At 40.0% G+C, this 25,184-nt stretch overlaps 1 long non-coding RNA gene across 5 annotated transcripts in view; it reads left to right on the top strand.

Annotated features, from left to right (window-relative positions):
* The window catches only part of LOC135968759 (uncharacterized), a 74,156-nt gene extending 59,810 nt beyond the window's left edge, over positions 1-14,346 (top strand). For 3 of the 5 annotated variants that reach the window (XR_010583718.1, XR_010583716.1, XR_012428931.1), the window contains 3 exons: positions 6,855-6,961; positions 11,171-11,372; positions 14,097-14,346. This is a non-coding gene — a long non-coding RNA (uncharacterized lncRNA). The remainder of the gene's footprint in view (positions 1-6,854; positions 6,962-11,170; positions 11,373-14,096) is intronic. The other 2 variants (XR_010583719.1, XR_010583717.1) reach the window with 1 other exon arrangement.
* The last annotated feature ends 10,838 nt before the right edge of the window (positions 14,347-25,184 follow it).

Genomic DNA, 25,184 nt, shown 5'->3' with positions numbered 1-25,184 from the left:
CAAAACCTCGTCTCTACAAAAACAAAAAATGAAAATTAGCTGAGTGTAATGGCATGTGTCTGTAGTCCCAGCTTCTTGGGAGGCTGAGGTGGGAAGATCGCCTGGGCCTGGGAGGTTGAAGTTGTAGTGAGCTGAGATCACACCACTGCACTCCAGTTTGGGTGACAGAGGGAGACTCTGTTTCAAAATAATAATAATAATAACAGTATCTTTGGAAATTCAATAATTGAAATATTAATATGGGCAATAATAATTATAACAGTATTAAAAATATAAATAGCAAAGCAAAGAGCACATTGGGTGCTTACTTCCAGGATGTCATAAAATCTTTACCATGAACCTATGAAGTGCATCAGCGATCAACCCTGAGGCTGAGTTGAATGATTTTTCTAAGATCACAGACCTACTATGTGCCGGAGTTGGGACTCAAACCCTGTTCCGTGTTCTCTGCACTTACCCCCAAGCTATTCTTTTTCCTCCCATTCCTTTCATGACTTTAGCCTTTGTGACCTCCGTGGCATCCCGTTTTGCTACAGGGCACCTTCTATGAGGCTCCCCTCACCCCCAAGCGGTTCCACTCACTGCCCATTCATTTTCATTACTGCCTTGGTAATAATCTCTCTTCATAAATCTTTAACCACTTGGCACCTGATTATAATGCAATAAAAGGATCATAGTGTAAATTGATATGTTACATTTATTGTTGTTTAAATGATGAGAAGAGAAAGTTCATAAAATATTAAATATTTTTTCTTCTTTGAGGGCTACGATTAGAATGCTTTACCCACTCCGACCCCAGTATATATTTTTCTTCCCAGTTTGAGGCATAACAGGCAACTGAGAGCACTCCCATGTCCTTACACCACCAGCAAATACCAGCATGCTGTGAAGTGTGGTCTCATTTTGGCATGGTCTTTACTGATTCGGGCAGGGATTACTTGACCTAACTAATTTAAGCAAAAAGAAATCCCCAAATTAGGGTGTTATTCTGAAAGCTGTGGAGGAATTTTATGAAACCTGTGTCAGTTAGCTATTGCCGCAGTAATGCTGTGTAACAAGCCAGCTGAAACATTATCTAATTTGAAACAAATAACATGAATTTAGCTGATAAGTCTGGATTAGCGATTTAGGCTTGCTTCAGCAGGGCAGTCCTTCTGGGCTCAGGTCACTTGCACGTCTGGGTCAGCTGCAGGTCAGTTAATCTAGAATGGCTTTGGCTGGGCAGCCTGCATGGCCCAGGTGTGTTCTGTGTGTCTCATCCTCCAACAGGATAGCTGGGGCGTGTTCTCATGACAGCATATGTGGAAACGCCCAAGTGCCTTCTCAAGCTTCTACTGGGTCACTTGCTAACGTCCCAAAACAAATCTGACAATGGAGCCCGGAGTCAAGGGCAGTGTCGTACATCCCCACCCAGAGTGGGAAGACACAACAGAGTTCACACAGCAAAGGGTTTGAGCACAGAGAGGGGCCATGAATTCAGATGACTTATTACAGAACCCAGGATCAGGAAGGAGAATAGGGTCTCTGCAGATCAGGAATCAGAACTGGAAGTCATCTTAAACTAAGGCAAGTGCTGCCCCTTGGAAGCCAGGTGGTGTCTCATCCCTATGGCAAGCTGAGCATCTTCTTCACACTTTTCTTCCTCCACAGAGTGACTTTCTCTGCTTACTTTGACCACATTTTTGTGTGCCTTTGAACTTCACAACCCTGGCTTTTTATGGCTGGCCACATCATTCACTATCCCAATAGTGTGTGTCTTAACCTCACATTCCTGGGAGAGACAATCTCATCCCAATCCCTTGAATTGTGCCCCTGTGTTGGGAACCTTGGTTCTCCCTTTACAGCTTTTCCTTTCCTTCCTTCTCCAGCTTGATCAATGGTACCATCAGCCACACATTTACAGGCTAAACATTTCAGTCATCTTTCATTCTTCTTATTGAAATGGAAGGAGTTTTCCCTTATCCCCCTGGCAGTGCATGTGACAGGGGTGTGGGTTGCTTCTAGGGCATATGACAGGGGTGTGGCTCACTTCTAGGGTGTGCGACAGGGGTGTGGCTCGCGTCTTTGGTGCCCTGCTGCTCAAACCCCTAGGGGGAGCATGTAGACGGGCAGGTCATGGGGCTCCGATCCCATGGCAGTGTCTAGGGTTGAGTGTTTACAGCTCCTGAAGCCCCAGTGGGCATGTGTTACAGTGTGCTCTTTCAGTTTTGCCATCTGCAAGTGGCTTGTGTTAATAAGTTCAATTAGAGCCTCTGCCTTATCACAAGAACAGAGGGCTTTCTGTATCCCAGGTCCTTGCCTTGGTGTACCAGAAAAATCGGATCACATGTGGACTTGGAGGACGGGTGCAATGTTTTATTGAGTGGTGGACGCTCTCAGTGAGATGGATGGGGAGACCCAAAGAGGAATGGAGTGGGAAGGTGACCTTCCCCTGGTGTTGGGCTGCCCAGTGACCTGACTTTCCTCTGACTGCCCCCGGCCAAATTCCACGTTGTCTCATAGTTGACAGCCTGCATACATCTGCTGGTGCCTGTCGGCATGCTCTTCCACTCCTTTGCTCCTCTTGGCATTCAGCCACTTGCGTGTGTGCCTGCTAGAGTGTTGGGGTTTTTATAGGGACAGGATTGGTGGGGCGTGGCAAGTGGGAGCTGTTTTGGAAAATGCAATATTCGGGTGCAAAAACAGGAGGGCCTGTCCTCACTTAGGTCTGTGGGCACAGACTCAAGGGTGGAGACCTTGCCAGGGACCCTGCCCTTCTCTACCCAGCACTTCCCTGCCCCTCTCCTGTATCACTATCCCTCACCCTCTCAATCAACTCATCATCTAATCCAGCAAATATTATAACTGAAATTTCAGTTAAATATATTCACTTCTCCCCATCTGTACCACCCCCACCATCTAGGTCCAAGTCACCATCCTTTTTTTCTGATGCCATAGTGGCCTCCTCCTGGCTCTCTTGTCACTCACAATTCCATTTCCTGCTTTCACTTTTCCATAGCACTTGCCACTATATGAACTATCTTATTTGTACACGTATATCTTTCCCCTCGGAGCAGAAGGCAAACTCCAGGAGAACAAAGCACTTGCCCTATGTTGGTTAGTACAGTATCTCTAGCACCCACTAGTCTATAATGACTGGTGAATAGTAGCTGCTCAATGTTGAGTGAATAAAAAGGAGTGAGCCATGTAGTATGAACCATCATTTCCCCACCACCTCCCCATCTTGCTTTGGTAGGCAGTTCTCAGAAAAATAGAAATGAGCAGAGAGCACCTTCAAAGGAATTGACTACAGTCACAGGTGCCAAATCTGGGTTTAAAACCCAGGGCCTGCTGGATGTGGAGGCTCACACCTGTAATCCCAGCACTTTGGGGGGCCGAGATGGGCAGAGATCAAGACCATTCTGGCCAACATGGTGAAACCCCGTCTCTACTAAAAATACAAAAATTAGCTGGGTGTGGTGGCACACGCCTGTAGTTCTAGCTACTAGGGAGGCTGAGGCAGAAGAATCGCCCGAACTCGGGAGGTGGAGATTGCAGTGAGCCAAGACTGAGCCATTGCACTTCAGCCTAGGTGACAGAGCGAGACTCTGTCTCAAAAGAAAAGAAAAGAAAAAAAAAAAAAAAAAAAAAAAAAAAACAGACAAACCAGGGCTGGCCAGGCACGGTAGCTCACACCTGTAATCCCAGCGCTTTGGGAGGCTGAGGCAGGCAGATCACCTGAGGTCAGGAGTTTGAGACCAGACTGAGCAACATGGAGAAACCCCGTCTCTACTAAAAATACAAAATTAGCCAGGTGTGGTGGCTCATGCCTGTAATCCCAGCTACTCAGGAGGCTGAGGCAGGATAATCCCTTGAACCCAGGAGGCGGAGGTTGCGGTGAGCTGAGATCACGCCATTGCACTCCAGCCTAAAGCTGCCCCAGCTGAGCAGGGCTTTTGCTGAACCCATGAAGCCGAGGCTCCCTGAGCAATGCATCAGTTATGTGAACAGGATGGAGAATGAGGCAGATCCTGCTTCAACCTACTTATGATGAATAGGGAGGATTCATTTGTTATTAGTAAAATCACTGGCCTACAATTAGTATGGAAGCCTGTCCTCTAATTTACTCAACAAAGAAGTCCCAGCAGGACCTCAACTTAGAAATAATTTGTCAGCAGTTAGATTCATAGGATGACAGTGCAGGAAGAGTCACTGTAAATTCTTGAGAGGAATAAAGCTGCATCCACTTAAAAATTATCCTGTAATTCCGCCTTCTCTCTGGCCTGCTCCCCATTTAATACAAATGTGTTTATTTATGATGTCTAGCTTCCTACTTCCCAAAAGAATTTGACATGGATTGCATTAAAGGCTCACTTCAAATGAAGAACGGATTTAAAATAAAAGAGATCTAGGCAACTGCGTGGTCTCCCCTGAGAAAACAGAAGGGCCCTGGAGGAGATGCAGCAATGATGTTAGACCCTCTGGCCGAGGAGGGATTGAGGGAGGCCAGGTTAGAGAGTGATCATAGGGGTGGGAGGCATAGACCTTTGGGATCGAAGGATGGGAAGATTTCAACATTCCCCTCTGGTCATGGGAGGGTGACTGAAATCCCAGCTCTTCAGTTGAAGGCTCCATGTTTCATCTGTTGATCTGTTGAGCTTCTTTCTCCCAAAGCTGCATTCCCATTTTTCTAGTGGGTGGTGTGTTTCCTAACTCCCTGGACATATTTTCCAGGTGCAGGGGTTGAAGAGAGGAAAGAGAGTCAGAAGGGAGAGTAGAAGGGGAGATTGATCAACACCAAGTAAGGCTAATACTCATGTAGACCCTACCCTGTGCCGCATACTATTCTAAGCATCTTATATGAATTAACCCAGTCTTTGTATAATGATCCTGTTATCATCCCCACTTTATAGATAACGAGATGGAGCCATGGAGAGATTAAGGAACTTGCCCAGGGGCAGTGTACAACCATGAGACTCTTGGTCTAGGGTCCTAACAGCTGGACCATACTGTCTCTCTTTAGGCCAGGGCACTTGAGCTTGGGTTTCTCCACCACAGGGGTTACCTAGAGCAATGGTCAATGGTCCAGGTCAGCCCTGGAGTACCAGCTTCCTGCTGATTGAGGTGGAAGGGAGAGGCCAGCATGCCCTGGGGCCCCTAATCAGTACCCAGAAATTGGGAAAGGCCCCAGGAGAGTTCCCAATGCTGGCCATAAAAAAGGAACTGAAAAAGGGCTCTGTATCATGAGAAAGCCTAACATCCCCAAAGGGTGGGGAGGGGGAGATTATCCTAGATTTGGAGGGTACACACTTTGCAGAAGACCTTATTACCTATCTTACCCCCACGTAACAAAAGACACCTGTAAGTTACTTCAGAGACAAACCTGGTTTACTGAACTTCTTTAGAACGCCACTAAACACTTGCTCTCTATAATCCTCGAGCCCTGGTATAACTCTATAATTTGGGTAGGGTTGACCAGAAATTGTTAGTGTGGGGTCTGACTCCAAAGTTCAGAGGCTCCTAGTATGTAAAGGGATGGGGGGCCTCTGTGCATGGCTGTTCTGTCCCAACCTTCCCTTTTTATGATCTGTACCTGAAAGGAAGAAAAAAACAGTAGAGGTTTCCTCCATCATAACCATAGATGATTTGGATTTCTTCATCTTTCCATTGTGAGGGAAGGATTTGCAAATGGTATGTTTTTCTGAGACTATGGTATAATTACAATCATGGCAATAATTATTCCTTTTGCTCTCTGCACTCAGACCCATAGCATAGTCAAGTATTTTCTAACTTTCTGTTTTCCCCTACTCAACCCTGTCAATGACCCTTCAATACCCTATTCCCCCAAACCAAGTCTTCTGGGGTTCCTGGAGCTCAGCACAGACGTCAATAATCTGTGTTGCAGTTTCTTCATCTGTAAAATGAAGATAATAGTCCTGGTGTCTTAGGGCCACTGTGAAAATTACATGACTAACATATACAGAATAATTAATAATTAATACATTGCTTGGCAAATAGTAAGTGCTCAATAACTATTAGCTTCTATTATGTTAATTGTATGGATTAATTGGGACCATGGTAATGTTACATAACAATCACATAACTTTAGTGGCATACCAGGATAGTTTGTTTCTCATTAGTTATGATGGTTGGCTAGAGGTTGGCTGATCTAGGCTGGCACACTTGCATATCTGCAGGTCAGCTGGGGCTCTGCTGTAGGCTGGGTTGGCTGGGACATATTAGGTGGGCAGTTCTGCCTCACATGTCTCTCATCCTTCTCCTGGCATCGGTGGATTAATCCAGGAATGGGGTTCTCAAGGCAATGATGGGAGTGTAAATGAGTAATTGGAAACATGCAGGGCCTCTGGAAGTCAAGAATAGGGATTGACACACAGTCCCTTTTATCTCTTCTACTGGCCAAACAAATCACGTGGGGATAGGAAAGCATATACTCTCCCTTTTTGGAGGAACTCCAATGTCACATGAGAAGGGCATAGGTGCAGGCAAGGTGAAGAATAGGGGCCATTAATGCAATTGATCTATTATGTTGATTATCATCAGCCCTGTTCCTATTTAAATGCAGGCTTTGAATCTGATCTTCCAGCTGGGGCTGGAGTATCTCCACCTTACACACTTTTCCAGGTGATTCCGTGGCAGCAGGTCTGGCTTAGGGAATTCTACTCCAGGTATGCAACCAACTGATCATAAGGATCATCCGAGACACTCCGTCTGATGAAACAGATCAGATTCCTGGGCCACTCTCCTGAGAGCCCTGGAACTTGGATTTTAACACGTGCCCAACAAGGGAATGCCAATGATTTGGAAAGTTGGGAAACACACTTGTCATGCAACACCCACAGTTTTTTTTTTTTCAGGCATAAAGATTGAGGCCCAGAAGAGGAAAAGGAAGTGACAAAGATCACCCAGAAAGAAGGTTCCAACTGCAGCTTGACTTCAGGTGATGTAGCTCCCACCTGGCCAGGTATCTTTTCCAGTATACCAACATAACTAGAGAAATTTTTATGCCTTAACTCAGTCACCATAAAGACTCAATGGAATTGAGTGTTTTAGAAAAAAAAAAGTCATATTTTATCACCCCAAGCTTGATTTACAATGGCTTCTGACTGGCTATCTCTTTCGAACACAGACCTTTAGCAACCAAGATTTCACATAGCACACAGACACTCTCTCACGACACCTTGAGGGGTTGTAGTAGCTCCTTTAGGGTCTGCCTGAGCTGCGGAGAACCACCCGGCCTGAGGTTATGCCCTTCCTGGGTTAGTGGGCACTTGGGTGAGGGACGGTACAAAGGCCTGGTCATTGTGCCCTAATTGGAGCCATTGAGAGAGCAGCGCTCACTCCAGAGCTCCCTGCCAGATTGGCATTGTCTCTCTTGGGCTGCACCAGAGTTCAGCTCCTTCCTGTGCTCAATTCTGTTTCCTTCTGAGTATCACAGATGTTGATTCTTAAAAAAATCTTGTACCCTGAACTTGATAGCAACATCTCCTTTAGGAGAGCCTAAAAGAGGGGTCAAAGGCAACTATGGTGGTGTGGAAGGGAAGGAAGGACGACAGCCATGATAATTAACTTTGAAGGGAAGGATGTCAACCGTGGTAATTAACTTTGCTAAGGGGAGCACATTGGGGGAAACTGAGGAGTGTGTCAACCAAATGCAAGCTTTTAAAAGAACCCTTGGCAGACAGAAGTGCAGGAGGCTCCTAAACATTTAAATCACCTTTTCCTATTGATTAAGGTAAATACTTTACTGATGCTGTTAGTCAATACCCCTATAAATCCTCGACGTGTGATAGCTTTACTGTGTATTTAATGTTTCTGTCTTTAATTGAATTACATCCCCCTCAGCCCAAAATGATGAACTGAAAGTTAGAAATCATGTTGGCTCTGACAAAAATGGGGCATGTTTATTTTCTTTGTTTAATTTGAAGAACTAAACCCTTTGAACGAAGTCAGCAAGCCTGACTTTGTCAACAGTGGTTGGCCTCATCTCTTTACCTCACTGGGCCTCAGTTTTCTCACCCAGAGATGGAGAAAATGGAGACTTTGCCCATGTAAGGTAACAGCTTGGAAAGCCAGGAGGCCATAAGGGAGCCTCATTATAAATGCCTCAAAGCAGGGCTCTGTACAAAAATTTTCCAGAATCTTCTGTGGCACCCGCAGGGAGTGGACACAGTGGTCCTGGAACCTGTTAATTCCTTCTGCCACCCTCTTTCTGCACTGCCACCAACTGATTGATTTGCCCACTTAGACAGCTGAGTGTAAATATCCACCTGTCAATCACCCCATTATGCTAAGTGCCCAGCCGGCCCTGAACGGTGATTTACACTCTCCAGTGGATGGCTCTGGTCCTTGGCAGCTGTGCTGTGTGCACAGTAGGGAGAGTAAAGTACAGCAGGTTACATCCCCAGGGTCTCCACCCTAGACCCTCAGGGACATGGTCTTTTCCCGAAGAGAGGTCTGACTGAAGGGTAGGAAGCATTCTCAGATCCTTTTTTCACCCCATCCTTGCTGAGGGTGGGGAGTGACCTTCAGTGAACCTCAGAGTCTAAAGGAACTAATTTCTTCCTACAGAGGAGAAGGATCTACAACAGTGGTCCTCAAATGAATGCCACTTTGCTCCCCAGGGGACATTTGGCAATGTCAAGAGACATTTTTGCAGGTCATGACTAGGGGCGAGCCCCCAGCATCTAGTGGGTGGTGTCTAGAGATGCTGCTGAACACTCTAAAATGTACAGGATAGGCCCCCAGACAAAGAATTGTGAGGTCCAAAGTGTCAATAATGCCACTATCAAGAAACTCAGATATACAGGGAAGAGAGAATGTTAATCAAAATGGGGTACTAGATGACTCAAAGAAACTTCCACAGGTATGTGATGATTTGTTGCAAGACTACTATGGGAAAAGCAGGAGTTTGGGGAGATGGATGAGCGTAGTGGTGGTCTTTGGAAATGGAACAGCTGGTCAGGATTTCCCAGTGCTGATGCAGTTGTATATAACCCTCAGTTTACAGAGATGGGTTCTAAGGCTCAGATGGTGGCTAATATATAGAATTGGGATCCTTGTCTCTTGAAAAGCACATCAGGGCTCTTTTCAACATCAGAGATAGGCAATCACTTTAAGAGATTAACCGGCAGCAGCTTTCCAGTGCGTGTGCCCAGCAGGCACCTGAACCTAGCAGAAAAGAGTGCTGGGATTGATTTGTGATGTCTGCCATGGATGCAGGAAAGAGGAACGATGGCACTTGGGAAACATATTTACCTTCCTTGTACTTCACCATTTTTCTTAGCCTCAACTATCCATAGAGAAATATATTTAAGGCCATTTAAAAACATATTTAGAATCTTGTTTGGCTACATTTAAAGAGATGCTTTTAACATACTCTTCTGAAAAATAAAATTATCTAATTTTTAGTAATGCATGCTTGTTGTAGAAAATAAAGGTAAATAAAGAAGAAAATACAAATCATCTATATTCCATATATAGCCATAAAGGATAGTTTGATAGTTCCCTTTAGACTTTTATTCTACAGTGTATCTGTTCTTCTCTTAAATTTTTCTGAAATTAAATTCATGATGATTTATTGCTGTTTTTTAAATTAACACTAAAATATGTGCATAACTTGTCATTAAATATTTTTGTAAGCCTTGCTAGTTCAAAGGCTATAATGATATGCTGCACAATGGATTGTTAGCATTTATTTAATAAATATCCTGTAGTTGAACACTTGGGTTTCTTCCAGGTTTCTTTTATTTCTCTCTTTTTTTGCAATTGTTACATGATAAACAAGTTATACATATATTTTTTTGAATATGGATGATTATTTTCCTACATTTAATTTTTATGAGTGGAGGAATGACTGGCTTAAAGGTTATCAGAATTATTATGAAAGTCCTCAATACATATTGTCAGGTTTCTTTTAGAAAAATGACTCTAGATTATACATCTCTTGGGAAGGAACACGAGGGCTAGTTTCTCTAAATTTTTATCAAAAATGACAATTGTTAAGTTACTGTCTTTTAAGAAATAAAATAGTGTATTGTTTTTAAGACCTGCATTTATTAATGAGGTTGAACTTTTTAAAATGATTTCAATCATTTGTATGTTTTTCTTGTATGAATTGTTTGTGTCCTTTACCCTTGTTTTTTTTTTTTTTTTGAGATGGAGTCTCACTCTGTCACCCACGCTGGAGTGCAGTGGCGCGATCTCAGCTTACTGCAAGCTCTGCCTCCCAGGTTCACGTTCTCCTGCTTCAGCCTCCCGAGTAGCTGGGACTACAGGCACCCGCCACCACGCCCGGCTAATTTTTTGTATTTTTGGTAGAGACGAGGTTTCACCGTGTTAGCCAGGATGGTCTCAATCTCCTGACCTCATGATCTGCCTGTCTCAGCCTCCCAAAGTGGTGGGATTACAGGCGTGAGCTACCGAGCCCGGCCCCATTTTTTCTTTAGCATTTTTTTTCTGGCTTTCTTTCGTATAAACTCTTTAGACACACTAGTCTTTATTAAGATTAGTATATTTGCTATAAATATTTCCTCCAGTCTATTGTTTAACATATATGTGTGTGTGTGTGTATATATGTGCGTGTACATATATATGTATATATGTGTGTGTGTGTATATATATGTATACATGTGTGGTTACATTGAGAAATTTTAATATATCTGACCAAATCCTTTTTTTCTTTTTCTTTTGATATTTATTACATTACTTTTAAGGTTAGACATTCCTTCTGTTTCTTAATCATATATAAATATGATTTGTATATATGCACACATAGAGAGGTGTTTACTTATATAAATAAAATTAATTATTATATAGTTTATATAAAAATATATACATATATAGAGTTTCTCCTACCTTCTTAAAGGTTTTTGTTTGTTTGTTTAGTTAGCATCTAAACTTTATTATGGGCCAGAGTAAGAAACCAATTTTTTTCACTTCAAGTATTTAACCAGTTTTTTCAGTGGTTTTTATTACCTAATTCTGCATTCTCCCTCTGACATGATGCCATCACATATGATATTCTTATACTTAATAGGGTTTGTTTGTGGGTTAGTTGCTGCTTTGTTTTTTTTCTGCAAGTGTCTGTAGTAGTTATTAATGATATTCACCAAAATGTCTGGCTTGCTGGTTTCTGTGAATGTGGTTGTATTGCATTACCTTGCCTTCCTAGGGTTGTATGAAGTCATGTGGCTGGCTCTGGCCAAGGAAACACGAGCAGATGTGATGTGAGTCTTTTCCCAGGTAGGCTTTACCTGTTAGTAGGAAACCACTCAGAACTCTTCTACTCCACCAGTGACCTCATCAGCTGGAGTAAGGAGAAGTGGAACAGTGTCCCCAGTCAACCTGTAATGGACACGCATCAGAAATAAGATGTAAATCGGTTTAAAAGACACTTACATGTGGGAGTTGCTCATTACTGCTAGCAGAACCTAGTGTGTGCTGACTGATACATATATATTAATAGTATGTCCTCACTTAATGTCATTGATAGGTTCTTGGAAACTGGGACTGTAGGCAAAATAATGCATAAGAAAACCAGTTTTACCATAGGCTAATTGACATAAATAAGAGTTAAGCTCCTATGGCATATTTCTGGTGACAAAAGCATCACTAAATTTCTAAATCAAGACCTACAACATGTCTAATATTAAATAGTGAAATAAATGTGATATATACATATATGTAAGAAAGATTAATGAAAACAAGTAAGAGAATTATATACCCAATTATGCCAGGCAAGTCATGGATCACTGGAGCCTATCCCAGAAGCTCAGGGATTGATTTGCCCATTTACAGCTGAGTGTAAATACCTACCTGTCAATCACAAGGTGGGAACCAGCCCTGGACAGGATGCCCTCCCATCATAGGCTGAACTCACACATACCCACAATCACTGATCCTGGGACCATTTAGACATGCCAGTTCACCAAATGGGCACAGCTCTGCGATGTGGGAGGAAACCACAGTACCTGGAATAAAATCCACGTAGACATGGGAAGAACGTGTAAACTCGACACCGACAGGAACCCTGGCTGGGAATTGATTTTTTTTTTCCTCATCAATGTTACAATGAAAGGATGTTGAATAAAATGACATTATTCAAGGTCCTGCTGAACATTTTGTTTTAATTGAATACATTTGAATACATGGTCAAGTAAATCAGTCTTTTTTGCTTCCTTCCCAAAAACTGTCCGGAATGATTTTGCCTATCTGTACTTCCAGGAAACTTTTTGATTCATTGTTCAAATAGTACTGCTCCTTTCACTCCAAGGTGAATCTCAATGAGATTTGGTTTGAATTATATGAACTATATTATTAAATTCAGAAATAATTGACATCTGTTCAATATTTCACCTTCCCATCCAGAAACATGGCATCATATCCATTTCGTTAATATATTGTTTTGTGTACTTTCATAAAATATTTTTGTATAGAGTTCTGCATATATTATAACATTTTTCTTAAATATTTTATGTATACTGTTGTTGTGTGTCTGAGGACATCACATCAGTACTCTTTTCTAACTGGTTTTTACTGCTACTTAAGAAAGCTTTTTATTTTGTATATTTGTTATGAATTCAGCTATCTTACTGGATTTTAACTGGTTCTAATAAATTTTTCAGTTCATTGTTTTACATATTTTTTCAAAATCTTTACTTTTCAAATTGAAATTGTATGTTCTAATTTGAACAATGTTTTATTATGACAATTAGAAATGACACTGTGTGACTAGATCAAGTAAGACATAAATTATTTTTGCATTTGTTAATTTAGAATTATAATTTATATATTATTAGTTGTTTTTCTAAAGTTATATGCTTTTGGTTGGTGCAAAAGAAATTCTAATGGCAAAACCACAATTTCTTTTGCACCAACCTAAAGCATGACTTTTATCTCTTCATAGACAATAGTATAATGAACTCACATGTGCTTATCTCCTGGCTTTAAAAATTTTCAACATATAATCCCACTTCTAGGTATATACCCAAAAGACAGGAAATCAGTATGTTGAAGAGATATTTGCACTCTCATGTTTATTGCAGCACTATTCACAATAGCCAAGATTTGGAAGCTACCTAAGTATCCATGAACAGAAGAACAGATGAAGAAATTGTACATATACACGATGGAGTACTGTTCAGTCATAAAAAAGAATGAGATCCTGTCATCTGTAGTAACATGGATGGAACTGGAGATCATTTTGTTAAGTGAAATAAGCCAGGCACAGAAAGACAAATACCACATTTTCTCATCTGTGGGAGCCAAAAATTAGAACAACTGAATTCACATAAATAGAGAATAGAAGGATGGTTACCAGAGGCTGGGAAAGGTAGTTGTTGGTGGCGGGGGTGGGGGCGGGCGGTGAGTATTTGAGTATTGGGGGGATGTAGGGATGATAAATGAGTACAAAACACAGAAAGAATAAATAAGACCTAGTATTTGCTATCTCAACAGGGCGAGTAAAAAATAACTTAATTGTACATTAAAAATAACTAAAAGATTATAATTGGATTATTTGTAACACCAAGGATACATGCCTGAGGGCTTGGATATCCCATTTACTCTGATGTAATTATTATACATTGCATGCCTATATCAAAATATCGCATGTAACCCATAAATAAATATATATATAGTATGTACACAGAAAAATTATGAATTAAAAATTTAATAAAATATTTAACACATCACCAATCTTTTTATCTATACTAACGCAACCCCTACCTATCACACACACACACACACACACACGCACACACACACTTTTGCACTGCATGATTCTGAAGCAAACCCTGCAAGATCATTTCACTTCATCTGTATTTCATATATTCAAAATTTTAATCTTTATCAAGATTTTTCCTTCTTTAATTTTAGTTTTCCAAATTGTAGATGTTCAGGAAACCTGTGTTGGCTGTCCCAGTATGGTTTCATCCTTGTTTTTGATTAAACCAATAATGCTTGTTTAAGATAAATTGTTTTTTAAATTTCAAGCAGTAGAAAGGTATGCACAATACAAAGTGAATTAACATCTTTTCTGAGGTCCAAGTACTTCTCCCTCAAGAAGGTCACATATATTTTTTTCTTCTATATTTCAGGTAAACTTCATGTCATCTGCAAAAACAGTATCTTTGCCCCTCTCAAGTTCTGACTGAGCAAGAACATCCAGAATAATTTGGAGTTTGCTGTTTGTCTCACAGCAAGTAGAAGTGCCAGGATTCATATCCATGGAGTTTGGTGCCAGAACACATGTTTGAAACCACTATGCAAGACTTTAATATAGTAAAAAAGCATGCTTCTCTTTCCAGAATACTGAACGGGTGTTGAATTCAATCAAATTCCCTTTTGGCATCTATTAAAATGATTGAATGCTTTTTTCCTTGATTTATTGATATCACATTTTGTCTTAGATGTTACCAATATTAAACCATTCTTTATTTCCTGATATAAGTAATATTTGGAATGATATAATATTTGGTTTTTATATTTTAATGTGCTGCTGGTTTCAATTTGTTATTATTATTTTTTAATTTAGAAAATGTTTGCATCTATATTCATATGTGAGATTGGGCTATTTTCTTTGTTATCTTTGTCATATTTCACTGTGCTATAAAATGGATCAGAAAGCTTTTATGTTTTTTCTAACTTTGGAAAACGTATTAGTGTGGAACTAATTTGGCTCCATGGAAGTGTGAAAATATTTACAATAAGACAGTCTACTCCTGGAGACTTTTTCAAAGACAACTCTGATAGTTTTGGAAATGTTTTAAATCGATTTTGACCAATTATATTTTCTTAGAAACCATCTATTTTATTAAGATTTTTCAGGAAATTTTACTTAATATTTAAATTTATAAAATATAGCTATATATTTTTAATTTGATGACAAAGATAAATATGTATTATTTTATAATATTTGAAAAGTATACAAAAGTAAATTTGAAAAATAAAAATCACATGTATTCCAAGTTCCTTTTAATATTTCAGTCTATAAACTATCTATTTGGCTAGCTGGCTCACTGTTTCACTTAATAAGACACGAAGAGCTTTCTATGTCATCAGTTACCAAAAATGTAATTTTAATGACTGCATAATATGCTATTATATAAGTGTGCATAGTTTATTTTTTCAATCTATTGTTAGACATGGAAGTTACTTCTATTTTTTTCTAACAAATAATTCTAGGATATATAGCTTTGTAAATATATGTATGTGTACACATGTGATTATTTCCCCAATGTATATTTTTTAGAAATATAATTAAGTCAAAAGTTATAGATATTTGAAATCTTTTTGATTCTTCACTCCAAGTTCCTTCTAGAAAATTTAAAGCAATTTACAGATCTATAAACAGCATATGGGATGGTCAGCTTGCCTGCATGCTCAGCAGCTCAGACTATTACATTTTAAATGTTTGCATCATTGTTTGTGTTTTTATTTTTTCATTATTATTGAAATGAAGCATTATTTTTTTCCTATATCTATTGGGCATTTAGAGTTTTTATTTTCTGAGTTGTCTACCCATATTCCTTTCCCATTTTCTGATAGGTGTTTATATTTTTCTTATGAATTTACAAGATTTGTTTTATTAGTCTGTTCTCACACTGCTATAAAGAAATACCTAAGACTGGGTACTTTATTTTAAAAAAGAGGTTTAATTGGCTCACGGTTCTGCAGGCTGTACAGGAAAGGTAGCAGCATCTGCTTCTGGGGAGGCCTCGGGAAGCTTATAATCATGAAAGAAGGCAAAGAGGAAGCAGGCATGTCTTACATGGCCAGAGGAGGAGAAAGAGAAAAGAGGGAGGTACTACGCATTTTTAAACAACTAGATCTCCTGAAAACTCTAGCACAAGAACCGCACCAAAGGGATGGTGCTAACTCATTCATGAAGGATGCACTCCTATGAGCCAACGACCTCCCACCAGGCTGCAACTTCAACACTGGGGACTGCAATTCAACATGAGGCTTAAGTAGGGATACAGATCCAAACCATATCTTTTGTCAACTGTGGATATTAAAAATATATTTTCCTAGGTTGTCATACACTTCTGATTTTTAATTTTGTGGAAGTACAAAACCGTTTCTTGTCTATGTAGTCTATTATTTTTTCCTTTATGCCTTCCTCCTTTATTTCTATACATAGAGGACTTCATTATTTCATCTTAAAAGCTCTTATCTTTTATTATATTCTCTTTCTCATTCTAGTTTTATTTGAGTTTAATCTTGCTTTCTTTTTTATTATTAGATGTGCTGGAGTATAATATGTTTTCTCATACCTTTAAAGAGTCAGCTCATACATTTATATTATGCTTCTCTTTGTTAATTCAATCCCTTTTTGTTTTTATCAATTTAATTTTTATCCAGCTTTCTTTAGGCTTGATGTATTTGTTGTGCATTTATTAATTTCTTGAAGGCAAATTTTAATTCATCTATTTTTCCTCTTTCTTTTTAAATAATGAAACAATTTATTGCTTTGCGTTTCTTTGCTCTAAAGAAATGTAGTTTTGGCAACGGCTCATAGGCTTTGAGGGAGCATTGTTTTGTTCTTTTATTATTTTCTAAACAGTCTGCAACTCAGGTTTTTATTTCCCTTTTGACTCAATAACTATTTATGAGAACTTTTTTTTACTTATTTATTTACTATCCAAGTTTCTATCATTTTTTTTTGTGGTTGTTGGAAATGTTTCCATTTATTTTAGTTCTATCAGAAAATTTGCCCTATAAACTTTTTTTTTAAAATAAAGCTTTTCTTGATGATGCAGTACATGGTAAGCTTTTGAAAATGTTCTCCTAACACTTGAAAAAGCATGTATAGGGAACAAAGTTGGAAATACTACATATCTTTTGTCTTATTAACTGTATTATTCAAATGTTCTCAGTTTACTTGATGTATTGAAGGCGTCCAAGGTTTGTTAACCTTCTCACAGTTACATCTCTGTCCAACCCTCCTTACATTTCAAAAAATTTAAATGTTTTGAATTTTCATAAAGGTCTATTTTATCTTCGTTGAATATGTTACTTCTATCATAATAAAATGACTCTTAAATTTAAAGACTTGAATTATAACTCACTTTTTTTTTGTTTCAGTTTGCGTTGTTCTTCTTTATAGCACCTTTCATATATCCCTCAGTCCCATTTTCTTTACACATAATTCATGGAAGTAGCATGTAATCAAATTTTACTTTTACTCCCATCAGGGAGTCTTTTAATGGGGTATTTAAAATCATTTCCATATACTGGGAGCCATGGTGAGCTGCGGCTGGGTCTCAGCACACCTGGCAGCCCATGGTGTATATTTAGGGGCTGACAGATGCCCCTGGGATAAAGTCCTTCTTAGGAAAAGAGAAAGTCACTTGTGCGAGAAACGACCTACAGGCAAAGACTTAGAGATTGGGGAGGAGAGGTGATGTTTATTTTGGGCAATATAATACCTCTTAATTTTGTGTATTCTCATCCACGTGGGGGTGGGGGCAGGTCATGTGTAACAGAGAAATAGGAAGGCTATTGGATGGAGGTAGGAAAAGTCGGAGAGAGACAGAGAAAGAGAGAGGGAGGGAGGGAAAGAGGAAGGGAGGAAGGGAGGTGGAGCTAACATGGCTACCAACTTTGTAGGGTGTAGCCCCTCAGGCAACATTATCTCACAGCCTTTCTAACACACTGTATCCCAAAAGGGTGGGACAAACTTTGTCTCACTTTTGCCACACCCACCATGAGATGCGTCAAAGGACCTTGGTGCCTGTGGTTGTCCGCAGATACTAGGGGAGGTAGCAGTAACGTCAACTGGCCCTGGTAGGTGCCTGGCAAGCAGCACTGGAGCCCAGAGGTTGTAAACCAGCAGCTGTTTGGACTTCATATTCTAATAAGCCTATAAGGGACTCCCCCAGAAGACTTCAGGACAAATTTGACAACTTAAGGGGCATAATTCTGGGACCTAGAACCCTGTATGTGGAGACAAGAGCAAACCCAAGGGTAGTTATGATAGCCAGCACAGTATTTGCTACATTGTAGATTAGTGTTGCCTGGGGAAATATAGATTTATTTTTGTAATTAGCATTCTTGTTCTCATTTCTTTCATTTTATTTTGTGTTTTCTGTTTTTAAATGATGTGTTTACTGATCTTTTGCTACAAGTCCCATGAGTTTTCTTTTTCTCTTCTTAAAATCTGGAAAGTTTACTTTTTAAAATTTCTTTAAAAATATTTAATTTTTTACCATTACATTTTCAAGAAAGGGGTCTAGCTTGAGTTTGAACTGTAGGCTGTGCAGGGGTTTGGATGAGCCTAGTGAGCTTCAGGGGGGCATCCGCCAGGAATCTGTTTTCATAAAGGACTGAGGGTGTCCTGGGAAAGAAATCATCCTAAAGGAAAAATATAGGGGAAAAGATTCTACGGAAAAACAGAGACAATGAGCTGTGGTAGATGAAGGAAGAACAGAAATTTTGACATTCTTCAGATTGAGAACTGGGGATCTATGTCATCTCCTGTGAACCTGAGTGGGATCAAAGACTAGTGGACTACTAGAATATGGTGAAAGATTCATTGTGCATTTCTGAGCGTAGGCAAGTTTCACTTCTGGTCTCACTTTTGGCATACTAAGCTGCCATGTAAGAAGTATGACTTCCTTGCTTCACATGAAGAAATGCTGTACCACACAGAAAGTGAGAGGAACCCCATTGAGTCAAGTCTCCTGGATGTATCCCCAAGGAACCAGTATGTGAGTAGAGAAGCCATCTTGGAAGAGGTCCAGTCCCAGCCACCCCAGCTGACACCATGTGACTCAGAGATGAACCATCCAGCAGAGCCCTTCCTGAATTTCTTTTCACAGAGTCACAAGTAAAATAATACTTAGTTTTGTAATCACTTAGTTTTGGGGTAGCTTGTGAACCAGCAATAGATAACTGACACTGAAGCTTTGATCTGGGAGCAGATTAATGAGTTTGCATGGTCATAACCATTCACTTTTCTCTTCTAGCCCAGCCCTGCATTGACGTATGTCTCAGTGCTATATGGACAGCAAAAATACAATCCAGAGAAATCTGCTTTTATTAACTGGGCTTAAGCAACACTGTACTAGGAATTCTGTTAACAAACTGTAACCAACAAAAACTAGAGAGGCAATTTCTCTCACTTTTGTTTTTGTCTTTTCTCCACATTTATCATCTTTCTCCTATCATTTTTATCTACTTTTCCCTACTACTTCTTCTACATTCTTGAGTTTCTTTAGTTTACCCTCCATTTCAGGATGTAATATTTACAGTAGCAATTCTTCTCTATTCCATGTGAAATATGGATTTTACTTCTACTACTGCATTTTTAGTTTTCACATAATTGTTGATCTCATTTATTTTTATTTGCATCTCATTCTGTTGGTCTTAACTCATACTCTTAGGGCTTTGTGTTCTATACCAAACAGTTCTCTATTATTATTATCCTTTGTTTTGTAGATTGTGTTTTGAAAGGCCTTCTCATCCTCAGAGTCTTCAGAATGTTGGTCTCATTGCCTTCTCCTCTATAGGTTTTCGTAATCCACAATGTTAGCTTTCTTTCTGTTTCTCAGGAAAGATTTTTCCAGACACAAATAATTGTTGCATATCTTTACCCAGTTCTCTTTCACAAGCATGATAGGAAAATCCCATCCCTAATCTGAGCTGAATGACATGTTGATGCACCTAATTTTAGCCTAGCCTAACCTAAATCATAACACTAGCTGACTTTCATCTCTTATGGCTCCAAGAAACCCAAACAGAGACATCTCCTCCCTCTCTCTGAGTCTTCTAATTTTTTAAATTTATTTTTATTTTTAAAAAGTTTTAAGAAATAGGGTCTCACTCTGTTGTCCAGGATGAAGTTCAGTGGTATAATCATAGCTCACTGCAACCTCAAACTCCCTCCCAACTCAGCCTGCTGAGTAGCTAGGATCACATGTATATGGCATCACCCCTGGCTAATGTTTTTATTTTTTTATTTTTGTAGAGATGAGATCTCACTACGTTTTCCAGACTAACCTTGAACTCCTGGCCTCAAGAGATCCTCTTGCCTCAGCCTCCTGAAGTGTTAGGATTACTGGTGTGAGCTACCTCACCCAGCCATCTTCTCCTGATTTGAATGTTTGCAAGCCTCTTTCTGTCTCCAAATCCTTCTCCCACACCCTTTGGAGCTTCATTTCAGCAGGTAGACACAAAGTTCTAGGATTAGGAAGACAGATAAAGAAACAGCCATTTGAGAATAAATGAAGACACCTCCTCCAAAGAGGAGCCAAGGTGAGGGATCTGGGGAAGGGCTCCTTAAAGGCAAACACCTCTCACTTCTCTTTCCTCAGTGTCAACAAATCTTTACCAAGGATGAAGGTTCTAGATGCTCTTGTGAGGACTGTTCTGCTTATGACTCCCAAGCACAGCTGCTTCACCTCTCCACACCTTTGTTTATGCTCTTTTCTCTGCTTGGAATGCCTGTTTCCCATATTCCCATCACTCAGCTCATGTGGTCAAGTCCTTCTCCTCTCCCAAGAAATGGTTAAATGTCACCATCTTCCCTCTTTAGACTTTGTTCTGATGTTTTCATCTCTGCTGTGTTCTCCCATAGGATTTGAACTGGTTTTATACAGCTCGTTCCATCATCTATTTTAACTATTGTTTAGTTGCCATCTAGCTCTCTGAAAGATGGCAAGTTCCTCAAAGACGAAAGTTTGACTTTATTCACCCTTATGCCCTAGGCTTGACACAGTGCCTGACATATAGTAGCTTGTGTCAATGTTTGTCAAAGGGGTTGATAATGCCCCTCTTGGATCTGGTAATTGACTGATTGCCCAAAGTCTCTTATCAAGTTAGTGTCAGAAGCAGGTCTCAAATTAGAAGGTCCTAATGTCATAAGATCACGTCTTGGTGCACCTGTTGGCAGTCTGGTGGTGTGAGGAGTAGGAAGGCCTTGAATGCAGCACTCCAGAGTTTGGGGAAGCTAAGAATGACACCACTCACTGGTTGTACTCTCAGTCACATTTATTACTCACTGTTCCCAGTCTCATGTGCAACATAAGAATAATATTAGTACTTACCTTGTAAGATTGTTGTAAAGATTAAATGACGGATTAGATGTAAAGCTCTAAGCATAGTGCCAGCTCATAGTAAGTGCTATATATGTGATGCAATTATGGTTATTCTCATCAATGAAGACAGATTGGCATTGCCTACCTGTGTTGAGAAGGATTTGGAGGACTTATCTGGGCTCAGCTAGAAAAAAAATATACTGTCAACTTTGCAAGAAGGAAAGGTGGTGGCTCATGGGCCAAGTGTTTGTTGACCTTGCTATAGGGCAATATGAAACTGAAAAGTTTTTATTCTAGCAGGATACCGTGGGTATATATGGTATAGATCTGCCAACTTCCAGTCAATTTCTAGAGTTTAGTTCCATTGAAACTCCAAAGGAATTCCCAGTCCCTCAGCGTAGAAATGACTGCGTGTGCACACACAAATACTGCACACACATCATACACATGTGCAACCAGACTGTGATTATGAAAATGCTTTCAATTTTGTGACTCATGTTTTTTTTCCCCCTCTACGCTCTTTGCCAACTTTCTTTGCAGTGAAGTGAAGGGTTAAGTGTCTAGAGAGGCTCCCAGGCCCATTTTGCATATGAGCATTTCCATGTTAATAGAACATTTAAGGGAAAATGCTCTCTGTCAATTGATTGTATAAATATTTTATCTGGAGTAAGTGGCAGCAGTGAAGGTCTCTGGAAGACTTTCTCTGAGAGCAGAATGAAGGATAAAATCAGGGCGTTATTGTGGAAGAAATAAGACACAACGGGGAGTTACAAACACTTGATCCAAAGTGTAAAAAACAGTCCCTTTGCCTCTGTGCAGCCCCGAGCCTGGGCCGATTAAATCCATAATGGAATGAGTAAGTTTGGGCTGCATAAATTTGTCTTCCTTCCCCAGGAATCCTGCCCGCCACCTGGCTAGATTAATGGCCAGAAGCCTCGCACATAATGAAGTGCGCTACCCTGGCACCCGCTCATGAATTTATTATGGTGTCCACAATTGGGCTGGATGGCGGAGACATCTTTATAAATCCTGCATTTAGCGCTGCCGAGATGAGCACTTCACTCCTAATGGCGAGCCTGATTTATCACCAGAGGCCCTGCTCCTCCACCAGGCCCCTCCCCGTCACTTCTCGAAGGAAATACAGGTCATCTTGCTGATGGAAATGAAATGTGAAGGTAATTAGAGGATGCCAAATGGAGATGGGAAAGGGGGCACCATGGACATTTTAAATATGTTGGTCATCTTTTTCCTTCAAGCAATTATATCAGGCTGATTTATTTTTACAGTTTATAATCACTTAACTACCTGTGGCTGGGGATTTTTTTCTTTAACCTCGAGCTTTGGAGACAAGAGACAGGTTTTTGATTTCTCTTTCTTAGGATGGTATAAGGGTAATTCATTGTGAGCTCCTCAGGCTCTCAGTTCCTCTGCAGTTTCTCAGCCAGAGCAGCTGGCTGCTGGGGGAGTCCTGGCCAGTGCCTCTCAGGGGTGCTCTAGTTGTGTGTAGCCCCCAGCAGCTTTCAGGACTCATTTCTAGGTGAGGATGTGAAAGTAACTACTTTTCCTTGAGGTCACAGAGGCCAGCCTGTGACAGGTGGAAGAAAAGAATTTACTAAGAGTTGTGTCTTATGGTCACAGACTGTAATACTGGCTTTTCTACTTCCTAGCTCTCTGACTCTGGATGTTTTACTTCACTTTTCTAAGCCTCAGTTTTTCTGTCCATAAAATGAATATAATAATAGTATCTCCCTGAGGCTGCTGTGAAGATTATATGTGAAAACGTTTGCAAACTCTTAGCATCAAGCTTGGCACATGGTCACCTCCCAGAAATGTTAGTTAATTGAAAAGTATTCAGGGCCCCACACTATAACTATGTCAATGCATATTTAATTTGACAACTATGTTTTGGATACTGTAAATACAGACGTAGTTCTACCTTGCTACCAGGGCCTCGCGGATAGTGTGGAAGGTAGGGAAGTAAGTCATTTCCTTACAGAACTGCAGGAATAGTAAGAACAGGTGCAACGAGAGAAGAGTGGAAGAGTCTTTAGCCCCAAGATGGGTTTCAGAGGTGCTGGTATCAGGCAGGGCTTCCCGGAGAAGAGGAACCTTACCTTTAAAGCATGAATTGCAGCTTATGTAGAACTTTTATATGTAGTATCTTACGTAATATTTTTAACAGTCTTGTGGGATGGACAATTTATAGGCAAGGAGATAGAAAACAGGCAAAGTGGTCTTAGGAGGCAGCACAGACCAAGGGGAGCTCTGGACCAGATTTGCTGGCCTGAATTTGAATCTGGGCAGGGTTCTAAGCTTCACACTGGTTAGTAGTCCTACTTAGTAGCAAATATATTAAAAGGAACACTCATTTTTCATTTAATGTAGTTAAATAAATGTATTAATAATGTCAAGACTTTAATTGAGATGCAGTTGACTAGGTGACAGTGCATGTGTGTGTGTATCCTCAGAAGCTTTTAAGATTTTTCTCTTAGTCTTTAGTTTTCAGCAGTTATTTTATGATGTGTGTTTTTCTTTGTATTTAATCCTGCTTGTGACTCACAGCATATCTTGAGTGTGTTCTCTTGATGTCTTTTGCAGTTTTGGCAAATTCTCAGCCATTTTTGAAGCATATTCAAATATTGCTTTTTCTCTATTTTTCCTCTTTTCCCTTTTTGAAAATCTTCAGGGTGGATATTTTCTACCCACCTACCTTCCAGTCCCTCAGTCTTCTTTTCAGCTGTGTCGAATCTTCTGTTAAATCAATTTATTGCGTTCTTAACAAACACATACAGTTGTATTATCCACTCCTAGAATTTTCATTTGATTTATTGAATATAGGTTCAAAGTCTCTGGTCAAATTCTTCATTTCTTAAATCTATTTTTTAATATAGGAATCACAGTCATTTTAAAGTTTGTATATGATTGCTTCAATATCTAGATTACCTGTGAGTCTGTTCTATTGTCTTATTGTTTTGATTCTGCCTCCTGGTGTGCCTAATAATTTTTTATTGAACCTTCAGGGAGTCTCAGGGAGTTTAGCTTGTGGTAGGCAGAGTAGAAGCAGATTGCCTTAATCCAATCAGGCATTGAGATGAGTTGAGATTGAGTATCAGCCTCTTCATCCATGTCACTTAAGTATTAGTAGCTTTCTTGGAGTGGTATAGAATGTTAAATTTATCCCCCAAAATTTCTCTCTTTTCGTTGAGATATTCATCCCTTGTGTCTTGGCTGCTTGGTGTTTCTCTCAAATGGTATTTTTTTTTAATTGATCCAGTTTTTCTAGTTATTCTCAATGGAAAAGTATTCTACAAACTCATAGTCAGACATGGAAGTCTGGCATGTTTTAATAATATTGCAGTTTTCATATTTTGGTGCATATAATTTTTATTCTGGCCTAAATTTTTAAGATTGTAGGTCCTGTGTTTATAGTGGCTAATAAGAAAAAATTTAAATGGTTTTGACTCCTACTCTGCAACTTACCAGCTGAACAAAATTGATAGTGATAATCATTATAATTAATTGTTTCTTTAGTGCTTATTATATGCCAGGAACTATTCTAACCACTTTTACATGTATGTATTTATTAAATCATCATTAACCCCATTTTAGAGATGAGTAAACTGTGGCACAAGAAGTATGATAGCTAGCCTCCACAACAGCCCCAAATGCTCCCTGCTTTCTGGTTGTCAAGACATTGTGGACTACCTCCAACGCTGTACCAGGCTTGATCTGTTTGGCTAATGGACTATGGTAGTGACGGTGGCATGCCTCCATCATGATTAGGTAATTAAAGACACTTCGGCTTCTGTCTTGGTTGCTTTCTCACACTCTCTATCTCTCACATATCACTTGTTTCCTCTCTCAGGACACTTGCTCTGGGAGAAGCCACCTGCCTGTCACAAGCAGTCTTATTTTATGGAGAAGCTCACATGGAGAGGAAGTGAGGCCTCTTGCTAACAACTATGAGGGTGAGCTGAGAAGCAGATCCTCTGCCTCGATCCAGCCTTCAGATGATTGCACCGCACCATGGACAGCTTGATCATAGCCTCAATCCTGAGTTAGAACATCCCAGCTAAGCTGTCGCCACCACATTCCTGACTCTCAGAAGCTGTGAGAGCATTCATGTTTACAGTTTTCGGCTGCTGA

Source organism: Macaca fascicularis, chromosome 20 (genome assembly GCF_037993035.2).
Source record: "Macaca fascicularis isolate 582-1 chromosome 20, T2T-MFA8v1.1".
Classification (NCBI taxonomy): Eukaryota; Metazoa; Chordata; class Mammalia; order Primates; family Cercopithecidae; genus Macaca; species Macaca fascicularis.
The sequence above is the reverse complement of the archived record's forward strand: the minus strand, read 5'-3'. Positions and strand labels throughout refer to the sequence as shown.